This window comes from Octopus bimaculoides, chromosome 6 (assembly GCF_001194135.2).
Source record: "Octopus bimaculoides isolate UCB-OBI-ISO-001 chromosome 6, ASM119413v2, whole genome shotgun sequence".
NCBI lineage: Eukaryota > Metazoa > Mollusca > Cephalopoda > Octopoda > Octopodidae > Octopus > Octopus bimaculoides.
Genome location: NC_068986.1, coordinates 9,527,567 through 9,535,506, shown reverse-complemented (window position 1 = coordinate 9,535,506; position 7,940 = coordinate 9,527,567). Strand labels below are relative to the sequence as shown.

At 36.9% G+C, this 7,940-nt stretch overlaps 1 long non-coding RNA gene and 1 other non-coding gene across 2 annotated transcripts in view; one reads left to right on the top strand and one right to left on the bottom strand.

Moving 5' to 3' along the window:
* LOC128248095 (uncharacterized) overlaps positions 1–7,940 on the top strand; it is a 108,313-nt gene that overhangs the window by 71,734 nt on the left and 28,639 nt on the right. The gene's annotated exons all lie outside the window — the stretch shown is intronic.
* The window catches only part of LOC106873547 (uncharacterized), a 52,991-nt gene that overhangs the window by 18,336 nt on the left and 26,715 nt on the right, over positions 1–7,940 (bottom strand). Inside the window, exon 3 of the transcript XR_008264359.1 lies at positions 3,176–3,224. This is a non-coding gene — a transcript (uncharacterized LOC106873547). The remainder of the gene's footprint in view (positions 1–3,175; positions 3,225–7,940) is intronic.

Below are 7,940 nucleotides of genomic sequence, written 5' to 3'. Positions count from 1 at the left end.
TATATATATATATATATATATATATGTATGTGTGTGTGTGTGTATATATATATATACATGCCACGAGTACAGGGGTACAGAGATTACTCAAGTTGGAGACTGAACACTGCAAGACCATTAAGAATGTTTCTAGACTTGGTTGGTTTGTTAGATGTAGCAGTCAAATATCCCTCAATTCACACTGATCATCTTGAAAACAAAAGAAATGAAAGGGGTGCACTGAACAATGCAGTCTTAGATATATGAAAAAATGGGAAGGTCATGGTTGGAACAGCTTTGATCATAGGTCTATTCAGCCAAGGCTGACGAAGGGTTAAACAATAACATGACACAGTCATTGGAGGAAGAGTATGAAAGAATTTGTAACTATGTTGTAATTAAGATTATTTATTAATTAATCTGTATTAATTGATATTTAATAACTTAGTCATTGTTGTCATAATTATTTCATTCCTTCACTGTATCTCACTCTCCTTGTATTGACACATGATAGCATTAAACTGAAAGAAACTATCTTCCTTAATCTATTCTTAGATCAGAATCTGTTGGTCTCCCACATCATTATAATAATCACATTATCTCTGCAAATTGTAAATCCATTTCAAGAAAATTATATCTGGCTTTATTTATGGACCGTACTTGAATTACATAGACATTGCAGTGTAATTGAGCTTATCATGTTCATTATCTTTTACCATCTGTCTCCTATGCCAGAGCATGGTTTAGTTGGTTTGACAGGATCTGATAAGTCAGAGGTCTACCTTGAGCCCCAATGTCTGCTTTGGCATGGTCACTATAGCTAAATGCCCTTTCTTTTGCCAGTAGGAACTTTTTTTTTTTCACCATTATTCATCTCTGAATTAAAGATGGTGTGTACTGTTTTGTCTGTATTTCAAGCATCTTCTATCTTCACATTCATGGCACCCCAGTAACTTGAAGGTAGATCTACAAATTACCAGTTTGGTTTTGTCAATTATCATTGAACACTTGACATATCATCAGCATCACCCCATCCCCCGACCACCACCACCACCACCACCACCACCACCACCACCATTACCATATTAGAAACATAAATCTAAGTCAATGATTGGATCTGAACAGTGATGACATGGGTGGCATGTCTTTTGCTGGAATTGGAGCACTAGCTGGTTGCTCCAAAATGTGAATGAAAGGAGTGTGTCTAGCTAGGTGGAATGAAAGTGGTATTGTGTTTCTGATAATATGTGTACTTCTATTGGTAGGGGTGGTGGTGGTGGGTTGAAGAATGTGCCATCAAGATTGAAAACAGAACAAATTGCTATTTTTTAAAAATATAGAATTCAGATGTTTTAAATTATTTAAACTTGTCCAAAACAATGATGGGAAAAGAAGAATTACATGGATACAAACTCTGTTTTGTCTTCTAATTAATAATTTGGAGGGAGGGGAGAATTTTACTAAGGAGTGGGGTGGGAGTTAGTATTTATCTGTTTGGAATTCGTTTAGACTGATTCTAGGCCCTTCTGCTCTCACAGGAAGGAGGTATTAACAGTATTTGTGATGACTGTCAGACATACATATTCTCCCTCATAGTAGTTGTAGCCATCATGTATCCTAGCGTGGTTGTGTTAGTCATCTCATGGTAGACAATGTAGTGATGGACAGCAAGACTGGCTATCTTCATTATCATTTAATGCCTATTTCTTTACTGCCCACAAGGGGCTACACACAGAGGGGACAAACAAGGACAGACAAAGGGATTAAGTCGATTAGATCGACCCCAGTGCGTAACTGGTACTTAATTTATCGACCCCGAAAGGATGAAAGGCAAAGTCGACCTCGGCGGAATTTAAACTCAGAGCGTAACAGCAGATGAAATACCGCTAAGCATTTCGCCCGACGTGCTAACGTTTCCACCAGCTCGCTGCCTTTTTATAATTTAATGCCTGTCTTCCACACTGCAATGGGTTGGACAGTTTCATAGGACCCAGTGAACTGGAGGGTTGCACTGAGCTCCAATGCCAGCTTTGGCATGGTTTCTAGGGTTGGATGCTCTTCCAAATGCCAACCACTTTACAGAGTGTACAAAGGATATTTTTTTCATGGTAATAGCATTTGTGAGTTCTCCAAGTAACTTGCCAGACAAGCCCCCCCCCACTACTGAATGGTGTGGGTGGGGACATAGTATTGAGGGAAGTAGCTTTATGTCAGGTGTTTGAGAGGCTAAAGTATGACAGAAAGACAAGAATAGGTGTCTTGTTGTAGAGGAGAATGGATGGTGGAGATTGTGGTGTCAGGGTGTACTCTCAAGGTACAAGAAGAAGGATAAAGAAAGAATAGGGATAGAAAATCAAAGATGGCTGGATGGTATTGAATCTCAAGTTGACATAATTCACATAGAGTTGATTATTTTCACAGTTTTCAAAAATTTTTACTATATCATCATTATCATCATCGTCAACATCATAATTTAACACCTACTGTTCCATGCTTGCATAGGTTGGATGGAATTAGTTGAGACAGATTTTCTATGCCTAGAATCCCTTCCTGTCACTATGCCTTACTTCTTTCCAAGCAAGGGTCAAACTTATTTGGCCTTTTATACAATGCTGTAACAAATCTGCCAATCCAATGATAATAATGATTTTTAATACAGGAAGCCTCAGATCTGATCAGACAGACCTATAATCAAAGATGTGTTAACTACAATCATTCTATTCCTATTTTTTCAGATATAATTGATCCAATGTGTCCTTTCTTTTCAAAGATTGTAAGGTATGATTTGAGGGAAGTTTTCAGCAATTTTTAACAGGTTAAGCAATTGTATAGAAGCTCCCTTACTGTCTCAAGAAGAAACTGCTTACAAATCTGGTTGTACAAATCTGGTAACTAATAAACCATAGCTGTAAGGTTAAGGTGCTGGCTTACTGACCATGTGATGCTATGTTCAAATCTTGCTTGTAGTCACAGTGTAATATTATTACTGTGGTTAGATCAGTCTGCCTGGTTGGCTACGGGTACCATTTCTCCTTGATGGTTGAGTTATTGACTTTAAAAACTATCTGATTTGACAATATGCGAGTATCTACATTTGGAAAAGAAAGTCATTCTAAGAATGCTATGGGAGTTGGGGTGGGGTGGGAAGGGGAGTAAACTGAAAAATAAAACCAAATAAATATATAGATATTCTCACTTTTTACCAATAATATCACCTTCTTGAATCACTCCAATATGGTCTAGATCTGTAAATGATACAATATTAAAAGCATTACTAGATACACATAACAGTTTTGAAAAACAATAATTTCAATATAAGAACATCATTTACATTTGTTTAGTAATATATTTTAAGTGTTGATGTGGGTTAGTTAGATCTGAAAATATAAACTTGTACATGTAAAGTGATCATGAGCCTTTCTAATGATGGATATGAATTTATGGTGTCTTCTTTCTTAGCAATATGCTTGTAGTACAACTTTGTACATTTTGAGTAAAGAGAATACAATATGTCTACATAATAATCTCTGTGAAACTTTTTGAATATTGGAATTTGTATGAACATTTAATCTTTTAAGCATGTTTTTCCAAATTTTTCCTTGTACCTTCAATCTCTCCTAAACTTTTTTTATTCGCCACTGAAAAACAATATATTGTTGAAACCAGTTTGGTATCTTTTGCAAAATCTTTAACAAAGTTTTAAAATTATATGAATACATACATATATATATATATGCAATGTCCTAATTGTTTATGGTGTCATTACAGACGATGCTGCACAGATGTTATGTGATATGAGGCTGCCAAGTGTTGAGAATAGTAATCTATGGGAATAATTGGATGTTAATTATCTTTCTTGCATCAACAACTAGAATAATACTTCTTTTTTTTTTTTCTTTTGTAGTGAATACCCTAATGTTATAATATTCTTGGTACTCTTGTAAATTGAACATAGATTTATTAATTAGCAATTTGTTTTTGTAAACAATTGTCTCTCCTCAAATACACTGGTACCAACAGATAAGTCTTCGTCATCATCTTTGACACTAATCAACTGGTGCGACAGCCAATAATATATTCAGAAGAACTGGTGCCAGTAGACCTGCTCTGTCATTGCTATTTCAACCAGTTGGTTACTGTGCCTGCATCATCAACAGACATGTCACATCTCTTTTCTAGTTAATCGGTGACTTGGACTATGTTATATTAACAAGTATTAGGGTTACTGTTGAGGAGCTTACTAACTGGAATGGTTGTTGATGGTGATGGTCATTTGGTTCAACAGAACCCAGAGATAAAGTGTACAGATTGACACAGTCAGAGTGCCAATAGTTTCTGTACTTCTGCCAGATGTCATGGTAGGACTCACACCATCACACACACATGTGCATGTGCACACACGCACACACACACACACACAAGTATAATATTCATATATATATATATATATATATATATATATATATATATCATCATCATCATTATTCTCATTTGATGTTCATTTTCCAAGCTGGCATGGGTTGGAGGGTCTGACAAAAGCTGATAAACCAAAGGACTGTGTAAATCTCTATTGTCTGCTGTGGCATGATTTCTATTGTTGGATGCCCTTCCTGACACCAACTACTTCACAGAGAGTAGTGGGTGCTTTTTATGTGGTACCAGGACCAGTGAAGTTAGCAAATAGATCGCAAAACAAAAGCCCCCTTGACTGGAGAGTAGTGTTGAGAGAGGTGCGTGTGTGCCACTTGATGAGAAGTTAAAAAGAATAATGGGTGTTTTGCTGTAGAGGAGATATGAGGATACCCCAGTTTGAAAAGGAAAGAGAGAAAAAGAGACATAAAGAGAAGGATAGAGAGGCAGAGAGAGAGTGAGCGTGTATATGTGGGGCTCATTCGCAAACAAGTTTTTCTCATTGGTCGATGGCAATATTAAATTAAACACACATCTCCCTTCGCTCCATTTTGTTATGTCCATTTGTGAAGTCTCTGTAACTATTTTAACCCCTTAGCATCCAGATTATTCTGTCAAATGTAATGCTTATTTATCCACGTTGTTTTCAATTAATCCTGGATTATCCCATAGCTTTGAGATTTCAACGATACAATTGTTACTTTTAGAATGAGATTGTAGGATAGGTGTGATAGTCTGAATCTGACCAGTTTGAACATAGAACAGGGAGAATATTTCGGAGGGATACAGCCAGTTTAAATGCTGAAGGGTTAAATTTCCATTTGCAGTATCCTTAATGAGTTTTAAATGGAAGCAGCAGTCTATTATATGTTACAGATGATAGAATGTGCTAAGCAAAATTATAATAGAGCTGTATCAAAGTATGGGGGTGGGGCCCTCAGGAGAATGGTAAAAACAAGAAGGAAAACAGAAATTTTTTGCCATCCACTAAATACATTGTTTGAAATGGCATTGCTTAATGGTATAAATCAGAAGAACAATTGAAGACGTGGAAGATACAGTATTTAACATTGCTATATGTACAAAGATGATAATTCTTCAAGCAAGAAACATTACTAAAGTCTACAGATAAATCATTTTCAAGAGAAAACTTCATGGTGCTGCAGATTCTTTAAAAGACATGAGGTATTATTATTGATCAATGCCGAGTAGGCTGTGCTGGCTACAGCTATCATGCTGAGCAACAAGTCATACCTGATATTATCATCATCATTTAGCATCCATTTTCCATGCTGGCATGGGTTGGTTAGACAGTTTGACAGGAACCAACAAGCTGCAGAGCTGTGTCAGGCCCCAGTGTCAACTTTGGCTTGATTTCTACAGCTAACCTCTTTACAGTGGGTACTGGGTGCTTTTTTTTTTTTTGCGACACCAGCACTAGTGAGGTTGCCAAGTAACATGCAAGACAAAGTAAAACAAATAAAAGAAAATAAACACTGCTCCCTTAACTAATTAGAGGTGAATATGAAAGAGAGAGAGAGAGAGAGAGAGAGAGAGCTTCATGCTAGGTGTCGAAGGTTAAAGTTCAAAACGGGGACAAGTACAGGTGTGTTGCTTTAGAGGAGATACATCGCTACATCACCTTATGTGAGGGTGGATGAGAGTAGCTGGAAAGAAGAAGATGGTGATAGGATGCCAGAGCTTACTCTTAAGATACCCAAAGGTGAGTATAAGGGAGAGTATAGGGTGTGGATCAGGGGGGGGGGGAGAAAAGGATGGCTAATTTCATAAGTGTCTGGGCAGAGAGAGTGACAGATAGTTAAGGATGGGGTGAGAGGTGGATGTAATGAGTGATAAACCAGGGTGGAGATTTGGCTAATGGTAAATATCAGTGTGGAGGGGAGAGATAGAAGTAGCTTAGCAAAGAGGAGAGGATAAGCAGAATTCCACTAATGTTATTGGCAGAGACACACAGCATGAAATTGAGGGTCTACCAAAGCTAATAAAAGATAAACAGTTCCTTGTGTAGCATTGTGGGATACATCTTGGTTGCAATCACTTTGAATGTCTGTGAGTAAGAATAAGGATGAATTAAGATGGAAAGAATGTTGGGTCATAAAGTTATGGGCCAAACAACTGGGAGCATTTTAGAAAAAGCTGACCCTGTTGCAAATTGATGTATTTATATCTCTTTGCACAGAAATAACGAGCAGGAAGTTACAGAATTATAAAACAACAAAAGTAGCGGTATTAGGAATGGCATCCAGCTGTAAAAACCATTTCAACAGACAAGTGGAGGGAGCTTGGTATAGCTCTCTGGTTTGCCAGCTCCTGTTGAACCATCCAATCCATGCCAGCATGGAAAAATAGATGTTAAAAGATGATGACAATGACTTATTTCATAAATACTGTCTTTAGATCATTCTGTAAAGAAACTTTCCAAAATATTTGTACATGAGGAATGGCAAAAATATAGGAATGTTTCAAGCCAGATACATGAAAATAACCTGAACCTGACCCCTACTGGATGTATGAATAGACCCTGTATTATAAAAATGTACAATAGATAAAAACTTCACTGGATGCAGTACACGAAGAGATTGTCAGCAAATTTTTCAAGATGTGGTAATGTTTTAGATGAGGCTGAAATGGTTAAAGAATGAGAGGAGAACAGTAGTGAAAAAGAATTTGAAGATTTTTTAAACATTTTTTACTGGTTTCAGTCAGTGGACTGTGACCATGCTGGGGCACTATGTTGATGGTATATATACACATTTTATAAATAATTGTGGGCTGTGTACTCTGAGAGACCTAGATACTGTGAAGGATAGGGCCACCACCTTTTGCAGGTTTAAACAATGTCAGAATGATCTTAATTGAAAAAAAAAAAATCAATAATATGTCCCCACTGGTTTCCAAAAGAAGGTGGGAGTTAAGGTTAGGCCTTAAAACAACATCTGGTAAGACAGATCATTGTTAGAAAAACTGGAGAGAAAATCAGTGTTTATATGGGATTGGACTTGTGGAATTTATTACTAGGATTCTTTGAATATGTTTCATGAATTTCCTCTTCTCAAATAACTAAAAGTGAACCACTTCAAACTGAATATCTTCTTATCTTCTTGTGTTCTGTGTAAACCAACTTCCTCTCCTTCCACACCAACACTCTATAATTTCTGCTATATATATATATTTTTTCCATTTCTATCTCTGCAGTGGCATAGCAAGAAAGTGTGGGTGTGAATGTGCACCCCCCCCCCCTCCATTGCAGGTGAGGGAGGAGGTGTGAAATTTCCTCTGGCTTATCATGCCTGTTGATTAGGGTGGGGACTTTGCAGCAGGTAGTATTATGTTTATTCCTGGGCAATGAGAATCCTTGCTATACACCTCACTGTCTCTGTAGTATTCTTTTTAATTCATAAAATATATTAATTATGCCCTCTTAATGAAGTAGTTTCCTCTTAATTTTTAATTACCATTTAATTTACACATCTGGTCTATGTTAGGAAGGAAGATTGAATATCTTGTGATAGATAATGAGTCTATGGCTA